General features: G+C 50.1%; 1 protein-coding gene across 12 annotated transcripts in view; it reads right to left on the bottom strand.

The window, feature by feature from the left end:
* Window positions 1–26,501, bottom strand: part of RALY (RALY heterogeneous nuclear ribonucleoprotein) — a 130,024-nt gene that overhangs the window by 102,765 nt on the left and 758 nt on the right. For 6 of the 12 annotated variants that reach the window (XM_085557930.1, XM_021540445.3, XM_085557928.1 and 3 more), the window contains exon 1: window positions 26,330–26,416. The exons of 5 other annotated variants lie outside the window; for them this stretch is intronic. The gene's annotated coding sequence lies outside the window, so the exon portion shown is untranslated. Of the gene's footprint in view, window positions 1–26,154; window positions 26,189–26,329; window positions 26,417–26,501 lie in introns of those variants that run through there. One more of the 12 variants, XM_085557926.1, reaches the window with a different exon arrangement.

The following is a 26,501-nucleotide window of genomic DNA, read 5'->3' on the forward strand; positions in this document are numbered from 1 at the left end:
TGATCCAGCACCCCTAGAATTCATTAGGATTGCAAATGAGACACAAGTCAAGAAGAGACTTGGGCCCCACTCAAAGTCTGCCTGTTCAACATTTAAATGTTAACACTGAAACCATGTAAAACATGGTTTACTATGTACAGTCTTACCTCCATTATTGCACCTCTCACTTTCAGGGAGCCCAAACCACTTTTCCAGCTGTCCTGGCTCCACCTGCAGAGCCACAGCTGCACTGAGAATGTCAAATCCCACAAAACAACCTGCCAGAATCCCACAGGAGGTGCCACCAGGACAGCATCCCTCACCCACCCGATGTCCTGCTGTCTCTGTGGTCTCTCCTCTCAAAAAAAGTCATCATTATCTTTCCACAAGACCAAGTTTCCAGGAGATATTTTATGCCCAGCCAAATTGTGCTACTGGGCACAAGGCCCCTTCTACAGAAACCCAACCCTGCAGGTCAAGCCTGGCTTCCTTCCTGGGATGGATGGGCAAGGAGTAACAATCATGGACATACAGCTATTCCCTACTCTTCCAAACTCCAAACAAAATGAAATACAGACCCCACAGGGCTTTTATGGGGGGTATATTTCATTGAGTTTAAAGAGGAAGCACTGGGACAATAAAAATAGTAAAATCCACACAACTGCTCCCCTCTTTTCTCCTTTAGATTCCATGTCACTGGCCACATTCAAGTCATAGGAACCCAAATGTGCTTTGGAGCTGTTTGGCACCAGTATCCACCCTTCCGTGTGGACCTGGAAGATTTTTCTCTCCCATTCTACAAAATAAACTTTTAGTCTTTGTAAGCTATGGCACCAGTTCAAAACTGGACAAAATTGCATCAGCCTTTCTTCCATGCTGGGCTGCTCCATAAATTAACCAGCTCAGGGAGCAGGGACAAGGAATTGCTGCCACTGTTATGCCTGGAAAAGCAGCCAGAGAATCCTGGAGTCCAGAGCTCACAGGAGCAGCAAAGAGCAGAGGTTTCACACCTCCTCTGCACCATATCTCCTCCCAGAGAGGTTCACAGAGAGGTTCCAGCTTCCCAGCACCTGGAGATTTCCCTTATTTCTTCCCATTTGTAGGAATGATGCTTTCCACCTCAGCTCTCTCATAAGAAAAATGCTGCTCAATTTGCCCTGAGCCCTTAAGATCCTCCTATATTCCACTTCCTTCTCACCCAGACTGTGGCTGTAATGTCTCCTTAAGATCTGCAGCAGAGCAGAGGATTCCTGGGGATTTTTCTCCAGTACAGCTCAAACTCCCTGTGATCCTGGCCTGGCTCATCAGTGATGCAGAGAGGCTGCAGCAGTGTCCTGGGCATTGTGCCCTCCTCACTCCAGCTCAGCAGGCTCCAAGGGGCATTTCTCCACCAGGCCAGGGATCCATCTGTGCAGATGAGCAGTTCCCTCACAGCAGGAGCCTGCAGGTCCCCTGGGACACCAGGAAAAGGTTCCAGTAGGGCTCAGGCTGATCACTAACAGGTACCAAGGCAACACTGAACCATGGAGGGACCGCTACCCACCGGGTCAGAGATCCTGGGATGGGCAATGCCACCTCCCTGGCTGCAGATGGAGGTGCCCACTGTGAAGCAAGGACAGAAACAGAAGATCTGGGGTGCAGAGGAGCCCGGCAGGGGGAAAGGAAGGAGCTGAGCATGCAGGGGCAGCAGGAGCAGAGCACAGAAGCATTGGCTCACTGCAGCACCACGTGCAGCATCCCACAGGGCCACTGCTGCTCTAAGCAGCCTCTAAAGCAAGCCCTTCCCAAGGGCTGTGCTGAGAGGTTTGGTCCCACTGATCCAGACTGGTCCAAGAGGACAGCTCTGTGGGCAGAAGGGAAGTGAGAGAGAACTTACCCCTTATCCTTCTTCACCATCCTCCCTAAGGGCAGGGGAGGGGCAGGCACAGATTTCTTCTCTGTGACAGTGACAGGACCCAGGGAATGGCTGGAGCTGTGCCAGGGAGGCTGAGGCTGGAGGTCAGGGCAAGGCTCTTCCCCAGAGGTGCTGGCACTGCCCAGGCTCCCCAGGGGATGGGCACATCCCCAAACCTGCCAGAGCTCCAGGAGCGTTGGGACAGCGCTGCCAGGGGTGCCCAGGTGGGGCTGTTGGGGGGTCTGTGCAGGGATGGGGCTGGGCTGGGGGGTCCTGTGGGTCCCTCCCAGCTCAGGAGGCTCCATAATTCTGTGATTATCAGAGCACAGGCTGAGATCCCACCTCCCAAATCCACAGACTCCCTCTTCCTCCCCAGTTCAGTGCTGGTGCCAAGCAGAGCATCCTTGTGAGATCCTGCAGCTGCTGCCCTTACCTACCCCAAATTCCAGAAGCTCAGGTGCCTCCCAGCTAGCCAGCCAGGATCCAGCTCCTCAACTTACAATCCCCCAATTCTCTTCACCTTTAAACAGTTTTAAAAGCAGCTCAGCACATCAGATCCCCTAAATGTAACCACACTGTGCCTTATCAGGGAGTCAGAGCAAAGCAAGAGTGGGATACAGGAACACAGAGCCAGGAGCATCCTGGCATGGGGCATCACCTGGGGATCTCTCCCAGGACACACTGACCTGTCATTTTAGCACATGCTGAAGGATCCAATTCACACCTTGCCTCCAGCAGCACAGTATCTGGTTGCAATCCACCCCTGCACACAAAGCAGGCAAGAAACAAAGCCTGTGGCTCCAGCAGTGAAGGACAAAACCCCTGCAGCTGACTGCATGTGGGGTGCAGCACTGGAGGGAAGGCTTTGGAGCCACGTGCCCAACAGGGCTTGAAGGAAGCACTGGAAGGAACCTCTGTGCACATGGCTCAGGTGAGACCCAGCTGCAGCTCCTGGGATATTACAGCTGTGGTGCCTCCAAGTGTGAAATTCCATGAGGAGTCTGAGGATTCCACCTACAAGGACTGCTCCTTGCAAATGTGAATCCCTCTGCAGAATCAGAACCTCAAAGCAATGATAGCTTCTTTTCATGGGTGAAAAATCTGGAATAGCTCAAGGCAGTGTTTGGGGCAGCCTCGTGCTTGTCCCATTGCCAAGCTGGGGAGGGTCCAGTCCCAGTTAATGTCTGCTGAGAGTGTCAGGATGCCAACCTCTGAGCAAGCAGCCTCCCCAGATTTGCATTTCAGGCATCACCAACACTTTGCCTTTGATGAAAGATCAGGTGTGATGGGAGTCACTCCTCAGCCACAGACACCTCTAGGTACAAAGCCACCACTCATTTTGGTCCCAAAGTCCTTGCCCAGCATCCAGCTGCTCTGACAAAACCCAGAGCTGGCTGTGCCCTGGAGAGTAGCAAAGCCCAGCCCTCAAAAAGCATCAAATTAATTGGGGTCTTGAATTAGCGAGGCCAGAACCAATTAGCTCAATTTGACCCAGCTGCTTTAAGCAACATTTCTCTAGTATATTGGAGCTTGTTATCACATAGATTCATCTTGGTGCCAGGTGAAAAATGAGCTGTCAGAGCAGGTGTGACCCTTTGGGATGTATTTTCATCCTTTCTGGGGGTGACAATAGGAGAGAGCTGCCTGGTGCTGCAGCCCAGCACTGAGAGCTGCTCTGGCCAGGAACAGCCTCTGTGTGTTCACTGCTGGCTGGGGAAAAAAATGTCCAGACACTCCTTTCCCCCTGGCAACCTGCTCCACATGGAACCTGCTCAGGACACAAAGTTCAGTAATGGTGTGTTATTAGTAACTTATTAAACTTAATGTTTAATAACTTTGTGCCCAAGCAGGGGCAGCCACAGAGCCACCACGGCCAGGTACCACATTAACTCCAGCAGTGAACCTGCAGTTCACCAAAATTCCTTTTCTGGACACATTTAATCTGCAGAGAGAAAGGCCAGGCTGGATGGGGCTTGGAGCAACCTGGGACATGGAAGATGTCCCTGCCCATGGCAGGGGTGGCACTGCATGAGCTTTAAGTCCCTTCCAACTCAAACCAGTCTGAGATTCTGTGAAAGAAGTAATCCTGCTTTGTCCCTTTTCATTTTAAGAATGAAAAATGAAGATCAGAGAAAGCCCAAGCCACAGCACCCACATGAGCAGCAAACTAAGCACCTGGGGTTTCACAAAAATGAAAGAAACCTCAACAAAACTTTCCCTTTTCCTGAAAGAAAATGTACAGACTGAGGGGCTCTTTGCTAATGAGAAACGTAAGAAAACAAAACCAAAAAGGTTGATTTTTTAAATCAGTATTTCAAAGCAACAAAATAACCCTATTTTATGTGTCACTTTATTGACATCCCCAGCTGTGTGAATGGCACTGCAAACCCCCTCATTGAAGTGGAAACCACTAAGTTCTCCAAATTTGTTTTTATTCTGTGAGCACTACTTTGAGTCTGTCAGATGTTCTTGTCAAGATGTCACACACTGAAGCATTTAGTTTCTTACAGACAAATCCCCAGTTCCAGAAGCTCTCTACAGGCAGCAGTGCTCATCACGCCTGGCACCAGCAGCAGCTCAGGGCACTCTCAGGGCGCTGCTCTGTGGGAGATGCCTTCAAAGGAATCCAGGAGAGGTGACCTAAAAGGTTCCCCTCTACATTAGAGGCCATTCAGCCCCAAATTCCTCCCTGCAGGTCCAGCCAGTTTGGGCTGATCATGGCTGGGACACCCCAAGCAGGATCACAATGAGGAGCTGTCCCAGCCAAAGGATCTCCGAGTGGTTCAGGTTGGAAAAGACCTCCAAGCTCATCAGGTTCAACCACTCCCACTCCCCAGCACTGCCAAGGCCACCCTAAACCATGTCCCCAAGTGCCATTTAAAATCCAACTGGATTTTAAATCCCCCCAAGGACAGTGACTCCACCACTGCCCTGGGCAGCTGTTCCAGTGCTTGACAATCCATTCAGTTTTCCCTCACATCCAACCTAGATCTTCCCTGGTAGGGCTTGAGGGCATTTCTTTTTGTCCTGTCACCCATCCCCTGGGAGCAGAGCCCAAACCCAGCCTGGCTGCACCCTTAGGGAGCTGTGGAGAACCACAGAGCCCCATGAGGTGTCACATCCCTTCCTCTGGCAACTGGGTCAGTGAGAACCCCTAATCCCAGGGCTTGGGGACTGAGATCCCCTCTTAGGGCTTCCCACATCTCCTCTTAGGAAAACTTCCCACAAGTTTCCACCATGGAAACTTCTTGTGTCCCCCCAGCAGCTGCAGTGGGGAATCCCCAGCTCTTCACACCAACAGCACCCACCCCATGAAAAATCTTTGGGGTCCCCCCTCTGTGTGCCCGCAGCAGTGAGGAGAGAGCTCTGGAAGTGCCCAGGGCCAGGCTGGACAGGGCAGGGACAGCCTGGGCTGGTAGGAGCTGTCCTTGCCCACAGCTCAAAGTTCCCCCCATCCCAAACCAGTCCAAGGTACAACTGCAGGGATAAGATGGCTTTTTTTGCCCCCTCACTAAACAGAGAGGTACGATAGATCAAAATAAATGCACTCTTTGAATAAGTACTCGCTACTGAGAAGTGTTATGGAATCAGCCATGAACTCTTCCTGCCTACCTTTGATTGAAATAATGGATTTTTTAAAATTCATCCTTCCCTAACATCCCCTTATTATCATAACCAAGCCTAATGAATGTAATTAAAGCTAGAAGTCTCTCAATTTCTTTCCTTCTGAACAAGTTCCATTTATTGTCTTTTTTTTTGGTTTGGTTGTTTGGTGGCTTTTTTTTTGTTTTTTGTTTTTTTTTGTTTGTTTTTTTTTTTGTTTGTTTGTTTTTTGTTTTTTTTTTTACGCCCTGGAACAGAGAAGCAGCTGAAGTCACAACTCACACAAACAGAATTAGGAACAAAACCCCAGCCTGAGTAGTTCCTCCAGGATTCCCAAACACACAGCCTCAGAGATTAGGGAAATGGAGGGGGTTTGTGCACAAAGCAGTGAAAATAAAAGTTAAATGTTGTGCTGGGCCAAGAAGAAAGCAAATTCACCAAGGAATAGCTCTTTCTGCCTCTATTAGTTTCAGCAGGCTGTGGCGCTTCCCACAAGCCACTAATGCAAGCTAATTGGGAGGGGAGGGATGGAGCTCAGCAGCTGCTTACCAAACTTTATCATTATTTTTCACAAGGTCCCAATTTCCCCTGCTGCCTTGGATTTGCTTTGCCTCTGCATGTTTTGCTGTCCTGTCCTCTGTTTTCTTTCCTCTCTTCCTCCTCCTCATCCCTCTCAGTTTTATCACAACCCCCAGGGCTGGCTACTGAGCAAGAGCCTTCACAAGCCCCTCAGAGCAAATCTGCTGTGCCCCAGGGAACAGCAGGAGAGCACATTCCTGCATCCCCATGGGCAGGGTCAGATGGGTTATTAGCAGGGAAATCTGCCCTGGCAGGCCCTGGCACAGGTGCCCAGAGCAGCTGTGGCTGCCCCTGGGTCCCTGGCAGTGCCCAAGGCCAGGCTGGACAGGGCTGGGAGCAGCCTGGGACAGTGGAAGGTGTCCCTGCCATGGCAGGGGTGGCACTGGATGGGCTTTAGAGTCCCTTCCAACCCAAACCTTTCCAGGATTCCATGATCATCAGGACCAAAGGCCCTGCCTCTCCCAGCCACAGTCAAGGTGATGGAGGCTCTGAGGAGATCAGGATGAATCCAAACCAGCTCACAGACTGGGAACACCAGATCAGGCTCACGTGGTGGAAAACCCTCAAGAATATTTCACCACAGCCTGTGAAACAGATGGGCAAAGATTCTAGGGATACACTCCCAGCAAGGATCAGGGAACTATGGAGCATCCTGAGCTGGGAGGGACCCACAGGACCCCTCAGCCCAGCCCCATCCCTGCACAGACCCCCCAACAGCCCCACCTGGGCACCCCTGGCAGCGCTGTCCCAACACTCCTGGAGCTCTGGCAGGTTTGGGGCCGTGCCCATCCCCTGGGGAGCCTGGGCAGTGCCAGCACCTCTGGGGAAGAGCCTTGCCCTGATCTCCAGCCTCAGCCTCCCTGGCACAGCTAAAGGATGTAGGGACCCAAACCCCAGCTCCCACCCCAGCTGCTATTGATGACCTCCTGATGAAGCTCTAAGAGGTGCCAGGCTCCATCCAGGTCCCTCCCTGGGTGGGTTCCAGCCCCCCCAGGCCTGAGGACACAGCTCAGGAATTACACACTTCATCTTCTGTTGTTTGCTCCCCCGGAGGAAGCAAGGCTCCAAATTGAATTATCACAAAGAAATCAATTCCAGATCAAACCTCTGTGAAATTATAATTGCTTTAATGATCTGCAGGCTGGAATAGACAGGGCCCAGGGAAAGCATCATCCACTTTCCCTCTTCAGTTCATAAGGCTCCTGTAGGAATCAGCCTTTGTTCACAGGGAGCATTAGTGTTTTCTAATTATGTATTAATTTAATCTACTATTAATTTTCAATTATTGTTATTGCACAGGAACTTCCCTTTTCCCAAATGTGGCTGCTATGTAAGATGCTGAATTCCAAGCAGCGCTGGGGTGAGCTGACAGGCAGCTGCTTAGCCTTAAAAAAGGGGGAAAAAAAACCTTTCAACAACCAATTTTGATGAAGACATTCTAACCAAACAAAATTATATTAAAAAAAAAAAAAAAACCACACACAAACCTTTCTGACTCATCTGAAAATGAGCAGCATTTTACCAGCAGCCTGTTTAGCCTAAAGGCTTAAATCACTTAGGTATGGCGTGTCTGTGGAGATTTTCATTAGAATTGACATTTTGACAACTGCAAAAAAACTTTACAACAACCCTGCTCACAACATGACAGGCAGTTTAAAAATAATTATCAACCACAGGACAAAGGCAGCCAGGGGAATGAAGTTTCACTGAAGTCTCTTCTTCCTAAAGATGGTATTTAGAAAATAATCTACCCTCCTCCTTAATTAATTGAAGATGCAAAAATAGCTCTGGATCTCCAGCATTACACATGAGCAGGAGCAGAAGGGACAGGGCTGTGAGCAGAGCTGCCTTGCATGGCAGAAGAAGTGTCTGAGTGTGGGGGGATTTCTTGGATTTCACATTCCAGAGACTCTGCTGGCCAGAAAGCTGCTGGCACTGGGGGTGGGCTCTCTTCACTATGGCAAACATCCAAAAGATGCCCAGGGGAAGAGGAAGCTCCTGAAAAACACAGATTATATCAAAGCCAACCAGTTTGGTTGCATAGAAGTCACAGAATGACCAAGTTGGAAAAGACCTTTAAGGTCATCGAGTCCAACCCAGCCCCAACACCTCAACTGAGCCCTGGCACCCAGTGCCACATCCAGGCTCTGTTAAACACACCCAGGGATGGGGACTGCACCACCTCCCCAGCAGCCATCCCAGAACTTTATCACTCTTGCCATGAAAAGCTTTTTCATAATACCCAACCTATATTTCCCTTGGTGCAGCTTGATTTTGTGCTGCCTTTCCCAGGAATTCTAGGGATGAGGCTTCCCAGAGGGAAGGCAGAACCCCTGTGCCTGGACCTGGGGCTTGTCTGCCCTGGCTTGGCAGAAGATGCTCAGTATTTCCACAAACAGCTAAAATCCCATCCAAGAACTTGTAAACTAGGGAGAGACTCTGCAAAGGCTTCCAGAGCTTTGGAGCAGAGGGACTCACACACACTGGCAGTGCAAACAGGACAAGATGAGATAATCCTGGCCATGAAGGCATAGGGGGTGCCTTTGGCTCTGCTGCCCCAACACCAGCAGGATGAGCCCCTTAGAGCAGGCAGCACCAGAGTGACAGACAGAGGCACAGGGAGCACCCCAAAGTCTGTGTCCCATTCCCTGAAATACACAGCCTAAATCCCTGCAGGGAAACCTTTGGACAAGCCTGCATAACACAAAGAATAGGAGAAAGCTGATTTTTTTTTTTTTTCTAGGAATAATAAAGTCTAAGGTTACTTCATGAGGTCAAGAAGGTTTCTTTCGAGCCACACGGTCCAGGTATGCCATCTGCCAGGACTCCTGCCCTGTCACAGCCACATTTATCACAGAGCTCCATTCTTCTATTACTGTGTATCAAAACAGCTGTAGTGAAACCAGAATTACTCCCAATTCAGACCAGAATATCAGCAAGCCAAGCTTGGCTCATCACCTGCAAAAGTGTTCTGGCATGGAAAAGCTGCACAGTGAATAAAATCTTCCTGGTGCAAGGAAATACCCTGTCCTGAGGAACACCCCTGGCATCTCCCAAGAGATGTTACAATAAAGATCAAGAACTTGGCAAACTGAAGACAAACTGAATTGACAGAGAGATAGAGGTGATAACTCAAGACATCTTCAAAAATGAGTACCTTAGAGCCCCTTCCAGGGCTTAAAGGGACTCCAAGAGAGCTGAGGTGGGACTTTGGACAAGGGCCTGGAGGGACAGGACACAGGGAATGGCTCCCACTGCCAGAGGGCAGGGATGGATGGGATATTGGGAGAGAATTCTTCCTTGGAAGAGTGCAGAGACCCTGGCATAGCGTGCCCAGAGAAGCTGTGGCTGCCCCTGGATCCCTGGAAGTGTCCCAGTCCAGGGTGGACATTGGGATTTGGAGCTACTTGGGACAGTGGAAGGTGTCCCTGCCCAGGGCAGGGGGTGGCTCTGGATGAGCTTTGGGGTCCCCTCCAGCCCAAATCATCCTGGGATTCCCTCACAGACAGCACACAGGGGAATTAAACTGGAAGCAGGGATAGGAGAGTGCCCATAAAGTGTGAAAAGACTTCACATGGAAGCACAGACATGCTGGTCCTACAGAGACCAGGGCTGAGGATGTACCCTCCAAAACACCCCAAGACCCCTCAAACTCTATGATTTTTATTATGTATTATGATTTTTTTAGTATCAACCATAATTACTTCCCTGTGCTGCCTTTCCAAGTTCATTGCTGCAATGGTGGATGAGCACATAGGAATTAAAAACACTAACAGGGGAGCCTTAAGGAACCTCAAGGATTTCATTGGTTTTTGCAGTCTAAATCAGAATATAATTTTTAAAAATAATAAAAAACTCCCAATACTTCCATCAGATGCAAGGGTGCAGCACAGCATTTTAAAGAGACCATCATGGACCTGAAATAGCAGCACAAGTCTCTCCAAACCTGCACTACAAGGTCACCAGCTCCCACCATCTTCCAAGGTTTGGCAGTGTTTATTATTGGGTTCCTGACACTTGGGGCTCCTGAGGTCAAGCAACATGAAAATCCTGAGGTTTTTGAGGTTTTTTTTCCCTTATGCCTGCTGCTGGCCATCCTGCTGAAATAGCTGCAAGAATAAATCTTGAAAACAACATCCCTGGAGGAGGCCAGGAAGCAAAAGGTAGAGAGGAAAGAAAAGTGCAACACTCAAAAAATAATACAGAACCTGAAATCATAAGATTGCTCATTCCAGGATATTTATCTTGGGACAGAAAAGGGTAACAAAAACCCACCAAGAATGGAAGACTTTTATATGGACAGCAAAAGTTTACTGAAAGATATTTTACTCAGTTAATACCACAAATAGGAATGGGGTTTGGTTCAACATTTTAGCTGCTTGTGCCAGATTATTACCTGGAAATAGCTGCAGTCCCACCCCAGGGAAATGTGCAGCAGCGATGGGACAGTCCAGATGTGCAGGGCTCCTGCTCCAGTCTCCCAGCATCAGAAAAATGAGCCAGGCTGGAAAATACCTTTGAGATCATCAGGTCCAACTTACAACCCAACACCTCCTCATCAAGTGAACAAAATGAGTGCCACGTCCAGTTTCTTTAAACACATCCAGGAACAGTGTCCTGGGCTGTAACATGTGTGCGCATTCTGTCAGCATCTGCCAGAGCTGGGGCAGGTCTCTGCTGCTCCCTGGGCAGTTTTTTCTTCATCTCTCCCACAGCCAATCCTCCCTGCAGGAGATCTCTGCTCTCCATGGCCACTGAGTGTCCCTGCATGGCTGAGAAAATTCCAGCATCCATGGGGAGATGCTGCGCCCAGGGGAGGAGCCAAGCATTCCTACCTGGATCCAATCTGCCTTTGGAACCCCACAGCAGCCTTTGCCCCCTGCATTCCCAGAGGAGCAGCTTTCTTCCCCCTGCATTCCCAAAGGAGCAGCTTTCTTCCCCCTGCATTCCCAGAGGAGCCCAGGCCCATCTCCCCCAGCCCTGGAGTTCCAGAGGAAAACTCCCCCCTTGTGCAGGATCCTGCTCCAGCAGAAGCACAGCTGGCACTGCAGGAGGGCTGAGCCCCCCTGGGATGGGGCTGAGCCACCTCCCTGACCCACAGGGGACAGGGCTGCTCTCACTCTGGCAGGGATTTGTTTTTGTTTGTACTATTTCATTTGTATTTTTAATTTTCCTAGTAAAGAACTGTTATTCCTATTCCCATATCTTTGCCTGAGAGACCCTTAATTTCAAAAATTACAATAATTCAGAGGGAGGGGGTTTGCATTTTCCATTTGAAGGGAGGCTCCTGCCTTCCTTAGCATTCACCTGACTTTTCAAGACAGACAGTGACTCACACCTGACTCCTGAGCCCTCCCCAGCTCCCACTACTCAGTCACCATGAAACCAGCACATTTCTTCCCCAAAAGGGGCACAAAAAGTGACTTCTCCCATATCCTATGCCCCTTTCCAAGGGGGAGAGGGTGCCACACATGGCCACCAGCACTGACTGGCAGCTCCAGCCTGGGCTGCAGGAGCTCCCCACTGTCCCTGCAATATACATAAAGGCAAAGTTTGGTCAAATTGCTTGGGCTGGCATGTTTTCTGCCTTCCTTTAAACCAAGTAACTCATGCTAATCTGCAGCTAAATCCCACCCTCCCAGAGGCCCTGCTGACATCAGTCAGGAATAATTCCCATTCCAAGGGACAAACCAGATCCTATTGACAAAATCCAGTGTCACATTTTTATTTAAAGGAGTCTCAGGCTCTGCTGAACAAGCAGGAGACACCTTGTTTTGAGCATTATTTCAAGGATGGCCAGATCTGAGCTGCCCCCAGAGGAGCAGCAGGTTTTGGCAGGGTCATGTATAAATCATGACCCAGCACTGCAGCTGCTGCAGCACACAGCTTTGAAGAGTTGTTGTTTATGGATGGGGGATTTTAATAAACTGGAGTGAGCAGGGAACACAGGATTCCCAACTCCTCTGGCATTCCCAGGTGATTTAAAATCAAAATAATCCAAGGAGACAAATCAAAGCACAGCCTTGGTGGCACCCTGTGGTGGCAGCAGAGGGACAGGCAGCACTTCCCAACTGACCACCAGAGACTCCAACTCCTTTTTAACACGGCAAGTTAATGGAGACAGCCTCAGTGGAGTGCTGGAGACCCTGAAGTGCCTCCTGGACTCTAACCAGGGTGGTTTGCTCCTGAATCAGCAACAGGGGTGGACAAGGCTCCACGTGGAGAGGCTCCCTACAGAACAGCTCTCTAGGCAGGCAGGTGTGGAACCCAGGCCAAAGGGGGCAGTTCCACCTCAATTCCCCCCAGCCTCACCCTGTGTTGGACGAGGAGCAGACAGACAGAAAATTACTACTGCAGAAGGTGAATAAATTCCTCTTAGAAAAGGACTGGATGCACACAGGGTGGTGGCAGGGTCAGGGACAGAGCTTGGCAGACTTCTGACAATCCCAGGACCTCTGTGGCCCTCGTAGTTCCTCCTGAGTTGTCACATGAGGTTGTCACAAAAATCCTTCCAGCAGCTCAGGCAGAGGACTGATTTCATTCCAGTTGTGAGGAGGGAGAGAACAAGCAGGATGCTGGGAGAAGCAGCCTGGTTCTGGAAGCAAATCCATCCCAAAATTCCAAGAAAAACTCCAAGAATGCAGAGCCGCTGCCTCCAGCTGTCACACAAACATCATTTCCCTGGCACCATGGGAGCAGCTGTGCCCAATCCCTGCACAGGGAGAGCTCTCTGCTTCTTGGCATCCTCAGGCAGGATGGTGCCCACCACCACCACAGCACTGGTACCAGTATGGAACTGGCTGCATGTGCTCCCCTGGAGCACTGGGGCCAGAGAAGGGCCCAGGAGACACTGACCAGAGTCAAGGAGAGATGGCCCCAAAGTGTCTGTGCCTTCCAAACACCTGAGCTTTGCTGCATTTGGCAACTGAGACCTTCAAGGTCTTTCCCAGGAGAAAGGTAGCCCCAACAGCTGAAGAGCCTGTCCTTCACATGGCCACTTTTCCATGGATGGAGGTGGATGCAAAATCCTCTTTACCTCTGACCTTTCAGGAGAAAAATCTCCTCAAAGGACTAAACTCAGACATTAGCCCACCTTCTGCCACCCGAGGCTGCATCAAATTAACAAAGCCCTTGATGAGCTCCTGGAAGGCTCAGCCAGGCTCAGTCCCCTTGAGGCACAAACTTCCTCTAAACCTTTCTCAGAAGGACCCTGCCATGGAAATGTTTGAGATTCATTGTTTTGGCCAAAGCAGTGATTTCATTTCTGCTGTGATCACAGAGGATGGCAGAGGATCCTTCCTCCCTTCCTTTTTTCATCTCTGAAAATAAGGAGTTTCCACCCTGCTTTTAAAATCAAGTCAGGAGAAAACTGCAAAATACTCGAGTACCTCTGTTTGCTTCACAACCAGAACAGCTGAGAGACCCCCAAAAGCTGAGGAGACTCCATTTGTGAGCTCAGCAGAACACAGAGCACAGCAAATTCACCCCCTGTTCTGCTGTCTGCCCCCACTTTAAACCCCCACGGTCCCCACTCCATCTTCTGCCCAAAACAAGCCCAGATCTCCTGGTAGGATTCCTGACTCACCAGCACATTTTCGTTTTAAAGGTCAAAACAAATGTGTTGTGGCAATAGGGATTTCATTAGCTCCCTCTTAGTTTCAGTTGATCAGCAGGAGTTTAAGAGATTGGTTGCACTCTGGAGCTTCCCTAACAAGGCACTCTTCATCTTCTTTAGGAAGAAGGGAAGGAGCAGCCATGGGAAACATCTCATCCCTGGATCTGTGGCTGAACACAGCAGCAGAGCAATTAGCAAGATGGTCTCTGCAGCAGAGAGAGCTGCACTGGGATGTGCTCACACTCATTTACACACTCAGAATCAGGACTGCAGCTGGAATCCTTGTAGAGCAGGACAAACAATTTTCAATTAGTCCAATTTCCCCTCAAGTGTTCCAACACTTGTTTCCATGAAGCTTTGAGCAACTCTGAATTCCAGAGTCCATCTCCTCACACTGGAAGCCTACTCCAAGCCAAGAGCAATGCTCCCAAATCCATGGATGAATCACAACCAGATCAGTGCTCCACCTACCCCCACTTACTGCTCCAGTCACCAGGAGCTGCTCATTGCCACAGTCCCAAGCTCCTGAGTGCTCATCCAGCTGCTTCAGGACACAACTTCCCATCACAGTTGGGGTCTCCTGGAAAGCTGTCAGCACTTGTAGACAATCCATCCTTTACTGATTCCCTCCTTTTTTGCAGATGTTGCTCATTTTCAGAGGAGGTGGCAGCTGGAGCCCCTTCTTTCAGTTCAAATGTTTCTTGGTAAGACTTGTGGAGCAGGCAGAAAAACTATTTTGATACTGGAAATATCTTCCACCTTGCACTGGATTGCATTAAGACATCCACACATCCATCTTCATCTGCTCTGATCCCCCTGAGCCACTTCTCCAGTCGTGGTGGCTTCCAAGGTCATCTCAGCTAAGGAAACGTAATGTGGGCAGCAAAACCAGTTCCCTCTTCAGATTTAAATGAACCTTAGGTCCACTGTTTATCTGATTTTAATGGATGTTCAGGGATCTGTTTTCAAGTTCTCACCAAAAAAGCCCCTTCTGTGAAAGTTCCCACATCATCCCCAGAACCCCAGGACTGAAGACAGAAGGAAGTCCCAACATGCACAAGGCAGCCAGACTGGTTCAGCTCTCCTGTTCCACGGGCTGGGACCAGACTGAGGAGACCAGAGGACCCTGAGGAGTGGCAGAGCAGCAGGAACCGTGTCCTTCATCCCTGTTAGCTTCACCCCAGTGGAGCATGTCCTACAAGACCACACACACCTGCATCTGAGGCTGTGACCCTGAGCAAGGGGAGACTCTCAGCTGCTCTGCAAGGTCTTAGATCAGGTTCCTAACTTGCTCCTGGACATGACAGTATGCCTGTTCCCAGCTCGTTTTCTCCTCCACCACTGCCAGAGTCAGAAGAGGTCAAGGAATCCCAGAACAGGATTGGTTGGGGGGGAGGAAAGGGGAGGGAGAGGTATTTGCATGTGAAGAAATATAGCAAGAGAAATACAGGCTGCAGAGATTAGGAACAGGCTTTTTAGTGGGAGCAGAGCAAAAGGCAGCTGCTAGAAGCAGGGCAGGGAAGTATTTAGCATTTCCAGCTGCAAGGCTAATCTGATATGACACTGGATCAAGCCTGGATACACAGCCCCGATAAATCTTTCATCAATAAAGCTCATTGTCACAAACCTGGAGCACACCAGGAAGGCAACAAACCTCACCTGCACACACAGCCCCCGTGAGGTCTTCCCTAAGGACATTTCTCATGGAGGCAGCATGTGAATTTGATGATCCTCCCTCATGGCTGCAGCGAGGAAACGCTGTCAAGTTTGGTCTTCGTAAAGAAGCAACTACACATCTGACCTACATAGAGCGCACAGATGTGAGTAGCCTCGCACAGCACGCCACAGATTATTTTTTTTTAATGCAGAAAAAAATTCAACACCACCTGCTTTGCCTGGGAACGTGCAGGAACAAAAGGCAGCTGTGCACAGGAGTGCTGCACCAGGACTCAGATGGGAGCTCTGGAGCAGCACGTCCCTCTTTTCTTGTTTAAATCCACCTCCCAGGATTGCCCATCCCTAAAAGTGTTCAAGGCCAGGCTGGACAGGGAGTAGAACAAGCTGGGATAGAGGAAGGTGTCCCTGCCCATGGCAGGAGTTGAAAGGGATGATCATTAAGGTCCCTCCAACCCAAACCATTGCAGGATTCTATGATTTTCAAGATTGGGACACAGCTTTTGTTCCCAGGACTGGCAGCCCTGTAACTTTGGGCAGGAGTGTGAAGGACTGACGTCCATCCCCCAGGGATGTCACAGGACGATTAATGGTACCAACACAGGGACAGAGCCCTGGGGCTGCTGAATCAGGGCACAACCACAGCACTGCTGCAAAACCTGACATGAGCTGCACACTCCTGCAGCACCCAGGTGACCTGGCAAACCCAAGTCCATTAAGACAGGTTGGGGTTGGGCTCTTCTCTCAGGGAACAAGCAAGAGGAGGAAACAGCCTAAAACTGTGCCAGGGGAAGTGCAGACTGAATATTAGGGAAAATCTTTTCGCTGAAAGAGCAGTCAGGCATTGGGGCAGGCTGCCCAGGGAAGTGGCTGAGCCACTGGAAGTGTTCAAGAACCATGTAGGCATGGCACCTGGGGACATGGTGAAATAGAGATTTTTGGAATTCACTTAACAAAATGAATTAAGCATTTATATTTTACTTTGTAGAGTTATGTGTCAATTTTTAACATTTTACTTAAGAAACCTCTGCCATAAGTACAAAAGGGCATAAGAAAATGCAAATTTCTGAAGCTTATTGCACAAAGATCATTGCCTCAGAACGCAAAGAACCCAGATAAAGAAGCTTTCCTGTCTCCAAGCCTGTCAAGACTGACAGACACACACAGATAAGCACTGAAGGACCAAAAGCACATGTGCAGAGGAAGAGTTCAAAAGTTCAACCATGAGGAAGACCATGATCTTCAGCCTCAGAGACCACCAGAGACCCCTGTGTAACCACCACAGCAAACCACGGTGCCCAGAAGGGCGTGGACCTATTTAGCATGAGAGGTGAGGAGAGGAGGGGCCAGGGGCTGAATATGCACGGTAGAATTGTGTAATGTACTGCATATGGAACACATCTGGGAATAAAGGTGTGGGTCAGACTGAGGCTTGGGGCACAAGTTTTTGGAGAGCTAGCCCACTTGTGCCAGGTGCTGACAATACATACCCACCTCAGAACTACCCCAGGCTGTGGAGTATATTTATTTATTCCATGTATCGTTTCAATGGGTTAGTGGTAAACATGGTGCTGGGTTAACAGTTACACTCCATGGTCTTAGAGGCCTTGTCCAACCTCAGTGATTCTGTAATTTCAGGTGTCTGTTACTTCCCCGAGTTTAACCCTGACACAAGAGAAGGTGGGAGAATCAGCCAATGCAGCAATAGGAAACGGGTGCTGAGGGCAGACTGGCCAAGGAGGGTGCTCGGAGCAGGGCCAGCCCAGCCAAAAGGGCTGCTATGTGAAATCCCACATGCCAGGCATTCCCCAGAGTCCAGTGCCTCCGGGAAAATCAGCAGTGACAGGCAAAGCCCGGGAAAATCAGCAGTGACAGGGCAAAGCCCGGGAATGGGGCAGCAGCAGCCTGGGCTCGGGCACCCGCACCTGGCTGGGGCTGGCCAGGGACCTGCAGGTCTGGGGGAGGCCAGTGCACACAGAGAGGGCACAGGGAGGAGCTGGGAGCTGCCCTGGCTTCGCTCCCAGCTCTGCTGCTGCCCAAGGTCAGGCCTAGCTACATGCCCTCCTACCTGCTTTATATTTAGAGCATCAAAGCCAGAGCTCCTCACCAAGCCCAGAGCTTCATTTACCACCCTGCTATAAGGGCAAATGGCAGCACTGGCTACCAAGTCCTACAGATTTCTCAGATTTGGTTACATTTTTTTTTCTCAGTGCGGGAGCAAAAAGCAACTCTAGAGGGTGGGAAGCCTTATCAATACCTCCCGGTTGTCTTTAGTCTCACTGGATAACTTTGAGTACGCAAAATTCGAGAGATGAACAAGAATTCAAGGAAGTGATCACAGCACCAAGCCTGCCAGAGCTCAAGGGATACTTGGACAATGCTCTCAGGCACAGGATGGGAGAGTTGGAGTGTCCAGGAGTTGGACTTAATCCCTGTGGGCCCCTTCCATCTCAGGGTATTTCATATTTCTAATAAAATAAATTAATTGGTTGCATCAATTTTATCAGCTGCTCTGTTTGCTGGAGATTCCTCTTGCTCAGGACTGTGAGACTCAGAGTAAAATAAGAAGTTGACAAGCTTCAGGGTAAGGAAAAAAAAAAGCCCAAAATCCAAACTTGCTGCCTGATCTAACCTAGAAATTTATAAAGCAGTAACTGGTAGTACAAGTCCTAGCTTCCCACACCTCAGCAGCATCAGCCTGGTACTAACAGCACCTACTTCCAAAACCACTTTATTTTAACAAAAATTCAGTGTATCTAAAGGCTGTTTGCCATCACTGCACAAAGCTTTCTCTCTTACATCACTGTCACATTACTGCAGGTTGTGGAGATGTCAGGAATGCTACCCAGGAAAGAATTTAAAATTCACTGTATTTATAAGATTGCTGGGCTGCTTTGCCCAACTGCATTTTGCCCGAGGATATGGCACCTACTCAGCATGAGCAGCCTGTTAAAGTGGCTCATCCTCTTTTTGGGGACTTGGAGAGAAAAGGCTTTGTGTAAACATGCAATATTTACTCCCCAACATGCTGTAGTTTGGCAGCCCAGCTGTGCAGACTTGGGGCAAGCCATAAATTACTCACACCACTGAGTGGGTAAAAGCCTCTGACTCACTGAGCCAGAATCCCCTGCACCAATGCCTCACAACAAAGTACAAAATACAGATGTTTATCCTACATATAAGGCTAAAATCTATTAACTCTGAGGTCACGCTGTTTTTCCTCCTCTTGCAAAGGAGGGGTTGAAAAGGCAGAGAGCACCAGCACACAGAAGGGGATGGGGATATGGAATCTGCAAATTGAACTGCAGAAGGAGATTGGAATGAGATGACCCTTAAGGTCCCTTCCAACCCAAACCAGTCTGTGACTATGATATGATAAATGATGATAAAAGCAATGAATGCAGACACCAGCCTGGATCAGAAACCCACACACAGCTCAGGCTGCTTGCTGCATCCCCCTTCACCGAGCCCAACTCCTCAGCCCAAGCCTGCCAGGACCTCTTCTCACCAGTATTTTGGGACGTGCGCCAGGAATTAGGGTGATTGTGAATCTAAATAACCTGCTCCCTTCCAGCTCTGCCTAGGAAAGAGGCTGGTGTGACCTGCTACCAATTAAATGTTAACAACACCACAAAAAACTGCGTCTGCATAAAGGAGCATCAGAAACCTACTCCAAATGATTGATTAAACCTTCCTGCCTGTTCAGCTGTAGCTCTGGGCTTTTCCATGCTGAATTAACCACCTCTGCTGTCTGCTGCCTGCTTGACAAAGAATAAATGTTCTGCTGTTAGCCAGTACTTTTTCCCCCAGATCTCAGTGCTCAAATGGCAAAGGAAGAGATCCAAAAGTTGCCTTTCCAAACTTCCCTGTCAGCAGCTGCCAGTGTCAGGCATCACCTCACCTCTGCACCCCATTGTCTGAACAGCATCACCCCACGGAGCCCCCAGCCCTTCCCTAGGGAGCAGCAAGAAGGAAGATCCCACTGCTGCAATAAGGGGGGAAAAGTCATTTTTAAACAGGATCCCGCTCCCCAAACAGAACACTGGTAGATTCTGCCTCGAAATTAAGTTGCACTTTGGCTTTTATCTTCCCTGGAATCCCTGCTGCTTTGCAGACTGGGCTGGAAGATGAATCCAGCAGAACTGGGCAAAAACAGAGGAGCAGCTGATTTATACTTTGGCTGAAAGAGCTTTAATTCTCCCGGCCCATACACACAGCCCGTTCATTTGGGGGGAAAGAGGCAATTTAAAATATCATTTCTAGTGTCTGCTGGCAGAACAAAGATGAAGGACTGCAAGAGATGATCAATGTTTAAGGCCATCTTCAAAGCGATTTGGGGAGCTGCTGAAGATAAACAAGCAATTGGGGCCCAGGAGCCAGACTAAAAGCTGACAGAGAAATTGCTTTTTTCCAAGGCAAACAGAAGGCAAGGAATAGCTCAGTTCAGAAAGGCTGAGCTCTCCCCTCGTAATACGAGCAGGGCAAGAGACCAAATTTAATTTCTTCCTCACAACAACTTTAATTAAATCATCTAAGCCCTCCCTGCTTCTCTCCTGCCACGAGGTGTGGCTGTGCTCACAGGAGGTATCAGTAAACTCGGCATTATTCCCGTGCCTCCCTGGAAATGCTATTTATGCCGCAGTCAAATGGCTGGGGAGCCCAGCTGCAGGGAAGCATTAAGAGGAAAACACACAAATCCCACCCCTGATGTGCAGCAGGCACTCCCCCAGCGCTGGAGATGCTCCCCAGCACTGCCTGCACAGCTTTCCTGCCAGGGGAACTTCCCAAGGGCTGTTCCTCCTCACCTGTGCCCTGAGGTGCCACCAGAGGTACAGGATGGGCACTGGCTGCAGGGTGTGAGCTGCACCAAGGATTTTTCACCTTAAATGTTAATTTCAGAGCCAGTTCCTAGACTCTGGGCAAGGGATGGAGGGACAGGACACAGGAATGGCTTCCACTGCCAGAGGGAAGGGATGGATGGGATATTGGGAGGGAATTCTTCTCGGTGAAGGTGGGCAGGCCCTGGCACAGGTGCCCAGAGCAGCTGTGGCTGCCCCTGGATCCCTGGCAGTGCCCAAGGCCAGGCTGGATGGGGCTGGGAGCAGCCTGGGATGGTGGAAGGTGTCCCTGCCCATGGCAGGTGTGGCACTGGATGGGCTTTAAGGTTCCTTCCAACCCAAACCATCCTGGGATTCTCTCAGAGTCATCACAGAGACAGGTGAGGTTTTATTAGCCTGTTGAAATATGTGAACATAAGAGCTGCACTCTTTGGAACAGAAGTTAAAAAATTATAAATAAAACCAATAAGTTGAAATTACTAGAAGAGCTCAAGAGGATTTCTGCAGTGCTTACAGCTTTTACCAGCTCCAGAAGGACCTTCAGGAGCTGTAAGAGCTCCAAGCATTGCAGACTCCTGCAGCATCAACAAAAATACCTGTTTTACAGCAAACACAGCTCCAGGGACAGGAACCAGGAGCTACTGAACCACCAAACCCTTCCAGTGCTGCCCCTCAGCAGGAACACAGCTCAAGCCAGGCAGCACCATCAGCTCTGCAAGGCCTGTCCCACAGCAACCGCTGAGATTTTTTGCTAGATTTGGAAAAAAAAAAAAACCCAAGCAATTATGTTTGAGCACCAGCCACCTGCAGCCTTCTACACAGGGGCCACCGCCTGGGCCAGAAGAGTCACCTTGAAGTCCTGGCAAGAGGAGGCTGTCACTGGAGGCCAGGTGAAAGGCAGCCATCAGCACTGAGGGCACTGACACAGCAGCAGCTGCCCTGTGCAGACCTGGCACAGCCAGGGCTCCACATCTGCCAAAGGAACTTCTCTCACTAATGCTCCCAAGACAGTTTTCCAAAAGAAAGTTTGCTAAAGACAGAAGGGCAGCACAAGATTGAGACTAATAAAGACATTAAGAGCTTTGGTGAGGGAGCTCTTCAAGCACCTCCTCCATCCACCCTGTGACCTTTGCCAGCCTATCCTTCCTGAACTCAGGAATTCACACATTAAAATGAACACCAATGGCTCTACAAGGAGTGTCCACTGCCACGTTCTCAACAGCTTCTCTTGCAGAAATTGTCGCCTGTTTAAATGACAGCAGGCAGAGCCCCTGGGGAAGGATGTTCTCCCTCCAGGGGAGGTGGGACACAGCGGGAGCCACTGGGAATGGAGCTGCACTGCCTCAGTTATTCCTCCTGCTCACACATTTCACCTGGCCATTCTTATTCTGCCTGCGGTAGCAAGCCGAAAATGAGTTCACATTCATTCCCAGCGAGGCCGTATTTGTTGAAATGTAAGCTGCTTGCAAAAGCATCATCAGATAATGCCCTGACACTTCTCAGCTCCTTTTGTTTGGTACCATCCCTTCATGGAGGTAATGTTGCAGATACCACCAGGGAGTCACTGAATTCACACAGACACAGCCCAGAGGTGTCCATCTATTTACCTTACTCTTAGCAGAAATAAACCCTAGCAACCTGGAATTGTGTTTTCTATTTTAAAAACAGATCTTTTGCAACCAATTAAAAAATAAAACAAAACCAAAAAACCCAAAAGCCAGACAGTTGTGCAACATCACTGGCAAAGTCTGTGGAGGCTTAGTGAAAGAAATATTCTGCTGCAGGTGCAGGGATGCTCCTGGAACAGAGCTCAGCATCTTGCCAGGCACATCCTGTGGGGCAGCTCCAGCAACAGAGGGGAAGGAAAAGCCCAGAAGCCCTGAAAACAACTGAGGACCTTCCCTGCAAAGGCAAGGCCAAGCCTTGCCTCAGGTCGCTAGCACCACTTGCTCTACACTTTCAACACACACTCAAAGCTTGCTTTAAAAAAATAAACAAATATTAGGATTCTGAGGTGCCAGGGTGAGACCTGCAGGAGCCAGCTGCAGCTCAGAAGTGTCCCTGGAGAGGCTCCATCCAGTGCCACATCTCTTTGTGCTGGGCAGGCCAAGAGCCCTCAGTGAGCAGGACAAGCAGCATTGTTTGGGTGTTACACAAGAGCCAAAAGGATGACTCAGGCTGCCCTTATAGCCCTTCCCTGGCTATCCAGAGCCAAGGCTGAGGAATCTGCTGCTCCCAGGGACAGGGGGCTTCCAGGGACACCTCCTGCCCAGGTGAGACAGCCCTGGCACTGCTCCTGCAGCCAGAGCTGCTTTCAGGCAGATTTTCAGACAAAAAGTACTCTGGTTTTATTTAAGAACAAGAAGTCATTACAACACTCGCAGGATTTCACCTTTCTCTAACAAGGAGCATCTCGCTGGGAGCTCACAGCACTCCAGATTGCAGGCAGCAGACTTTTCCACATCCATGCCCCAGCATCATCTGTTACATCCTGCACGATATTCCCCCAGCTCAGGCTCCACGGGAGCAGCTCCTCTTGTTTGCCCACAGCCTGGCAACACCAGGATGCTCCTGATTGTTTAGGCTGCAAGGAACATGAGAAGCCCCAAGAAAAGCTCTGGATTCACTACGTGCACACAGACTGGCCTTTGTGAAAGGAAACAGCCTTTGCTAGTGGTTTGAAGCCTTGGCTTTGGTATTTCCAACATCTCAAATACTAAACTAGACACAGACACATATTAATTCTGCAGAATACCCATCTAAGTCAATCCCTGCCCCGTATCACCTCAATTCTGCCTTTTATAATGCACCTACAGTTAATTTTCTATTGGAGACTGAGCTGGCAGACACCTGACCCTCATTAAATACACACTTTCAGGTGAGACCCCTGGGCACTATTACTCACTGGAATTAAACGGGTACACCAGGACTGGTGGCAAAAATAAAAATAGCCCCAGCTCTGGGCACGTCGGGGAAGGCAGCGGCCTTCTGTGCACAACAGCAAAATCAACTTAATCACAAATGACAACTTCTGAAAGCCTTTACTTTGGATTCATCCTTGGCATTTTTCTAGGCCAGCTTGAAAACAAAAGCTTTGTCTTCTTAAAATGCAATTGCCTGAGGCACCTCTAAAAAAAGTGACATAACTCAGGTTTGAAAAATGCCTCCTGGGTTTCAGATCCTCCTAAGAGCCTCTTTACTATTCAGCTTGATTCAGATTACCCAGATCAGCATGAACTCTGCAGATTTAGCCCCAGCTACCAGCACAGGTATAAAATGCACAAATTTAGGATTATTTTTTTTTAACTATATGATTAAAGCTCTAGAGTTATAAAAAAAAGAACGTGTTATTGATCTGAATGGCTGCTCCCTCTCTTTTCTCCAGCAGGTTCATAAACACTCTCCTATGACAGTTTATTGTGAATTTCACTCTGTTCGGCTTATTCCAGATTTTTTTTTTTTTCCCCAGCCTGTTTTTCTTGCTGGGTATTTTCAACCTTTCCATCACAAACCTCAAGCTGTGAGAAGAATGAGCAACTTGTTTTGGAATCACAATTTGAGCCTAAAATTTGATTCTTGTTTCTTCTCCCTGCACAAACGTTTTTTGTTTCAGTAATTTAACGAGCAGTGACTCCGTGCTTCTGCAAATCCAGGAGCACAGCTCTGTGCCAGTAACTTAATGGGAGGGGGCAAGGAAGGAAAAGCTGCAATTCTCCAAGACAGACACAGCTATTCCAATGCCCATAATTAACACCTTGGATAAACCACAGTACCTTTAACATATCACAGATTTTTATACCCATAGGCTGTTTTCTTTGAGCAGCTACAAATTTACTGCTAGGTCTGAAAACTCCTTATGCAGCCACCAGTGAAGAACTTAAATAAAAGAGTTTTGTTGCTTTTATTGAATGATTTGGGACACAGAGAGCTGTAAGCTGTCTTTGTGATGGGAACACGTTACAGTCTTTTTCTGAATGATCAAGTCCCATCACTTACTCCACATAAACTGTTCTCTGTCAAGAGCTTTAATCCTCTCTTTTCAATCCTTAAATAAAACATCCTCCCCAAACTCACTGCCTATTATCAGCCATTTCTGAAGAAAGTGGTTCTTAAGAGACACACCTCTTTCTGCTTTGCCATTCTCCTGAAATCCATCTCCAACATTAGCCTGACAGAGGTAAAACAGCAGCAATCTTCCCCGGCTCAGAGAGCTGGAGGAGTGTCTGAACACCCACCCCTCTCGAAGGAAGCTTTCACACGCGGTCAAAACCACAGAAAGGCTTCCAGGAACGGGAGCAATAAACCTTGTGACAAGCTGTCAGCCAGAGCAGGCAGCCCACGAAGGTGCTCCAGGGTCACACATCTGAGTTCTGCTTTTGGCACAGCTCCTCAGCTTCCTGACAACAGCAGCACCCATCCCTGCATCCCGGAGCTCACCTGGAAGCCAGGCTCGCTCCCTGCCCTTAGAACAGTGCAAAGAGCCCAAATCCCACGGAACAGCAGAATAAAGGACAGGGCAAAATGAAAGGGAAAGCACCACCTCCCACTTCACTGCTGAAGGGAGACCAAGAGCAGAGGCACCTGTGGAAGAGCTCAACCCTGCTCCCGCAGCAGGGACAATCCAGAGGGGCTGGGACACCGCCCAGCCTTCCTGGGCTGATGGCACAGCCAAGGAAAACAGGTTCAGCCAGGGCGCTGAGGTCCAGGGCAAATGCCAAGCGCTTGTGCTGGCCCTGCGCGGTCCCTCCCTGCCCGGCCGCCGCTGGCACCGGCCATCGGTCACACACGGATTTACTGGCGGGGGAAACACAAGAGCTTCCTCAGTATAAAGTAAGAGGGTCTTTTCTTCTGGCCTTGAAAGTCAGCCCAAGCCAGCCGTGATGCCACTGACTTGTCTCCTGAAAAGCCTGAGCAGCCGCTGTGGTGTGGGAAGGCCCCCGAGCCACACAGCACGGGCTGGCTCCCAGCCCTTCCCCACGCCAAAACCATGCGAGAATTACACTCAGCAGTGTGAAGTCACCATCCCTGGAGGGACTTAGAAGAGGTGTAGAAGTGGCACTTGGGGGATATGGTTTAGTGGTGGGCTTGGCAGTGCTGGGTTAATGGCTGGACCCGATCTTAGCGGGCTTTTCCAACCTAAGTAATTCTGGGATACAGGTTCTGTGCTGAAGCACTGCAGCAAGCACAACTGCGAGAGGTCGTTCCCGCAGGCTCTTGCTCTTCAGGAGCAACTCAGAAAATAAAGGTGCACATCTGCCCTGCTGCCCATCCCGGCACTTTGTGTCTCAGCCGCCTGGGCTGCGTAAAGGCAATCAGCCGCCGGACCTTTCCAAAGGCACGGCCAGATCTGACTGTTTCACACTCACCAAAGCTGCTCTGGAGCAAGAGCCGGACTTTCATACATCACCTCACATCAACAGAATCATTAAATCTGAAAAAGACCTCCAAAATCATCAGGTTCCAGCCTCTGACCGATTCCCCCCGTGCCAAGTAAAACGTACGGCCGAGTGTCACATTTGCTCATTTTTAACATTCCGAAGGATGGTGACTCCACCACTTCCCTGGGGAGCCCGTTCCCAAATATAAATCCCGGCAGGACCAGCAGCCCCAACATAATCGCGACAGAGAAGCTCCGGCGGATCCGGCACGGCGCGCTGGAGCCCGCCGGGCTCCGCACGGTCCCGCGGGGAGCGGCGCGGCTCAGCGCCGCCCGGGCTCGATATTCCGCCTGCTCGCTCGCTGCGAAGCCGCTCCCGGCCGCGCGAGGCCCCGCTGGCAGAGCAGCCGAGCATCTCCGGTTTGCAGGGGCACAAAGCAGCCCGCGGTCACACCGCGGACATGCCTGCCGAGCGCCCGGGACTCGCGCACGGCTCAGCCCCGGAGCCATCGCCACCCCGGCAGCCGCTTCCAGGCGCGGCACTTCCCCATCCCGTCAAACGGGGAAAACGCGCATCAGGGACGGAAAAACCTACCCACACGCCAGAGAACGGGTGGGGAAAGTGAAGACTGAAAAAGAAAAAAATAATAATAATAATAAAGCAGCACTAATTCACCGGCACGGGGACTCGCGCTGCCAGCACGGACCGCACACTGGCTGGCGGGAGCGGTCCCCCCGCAGCAGCCGGGGGAAGGGGCGGCAGCACTCACCGGGCAGGTCGGTGCCGGGCAGGTCGGTGCCGTGCGGACGGAGGGCCAGGCCCGTCCCGCCTCGCCCGCGGGAGCCGCCGGCTCAGTGCCGCGCACCGCCCCGCGCCGCGGCTCCTTCCCGCCGACCGTACCACGGCTCCAAGCCGGGGGGGACCCACGCGCCGCGGAGAGC

Source organism: Lonchura striata, chromosome 20 (assembly GCF_050655825.1).
Source record: "Lonchura striata isolate lonStrDom1 chromosome 20, ASM5065582v1, whole genome shotgun sequence".
In the NCBI taxonomy this organism is placed as follows: domain Eukaryota; kingdom Metazoa; phylum Chordata; class Aves; order Passeriformes; family Estrildidae; genus Lonchura; species Lonchura striata.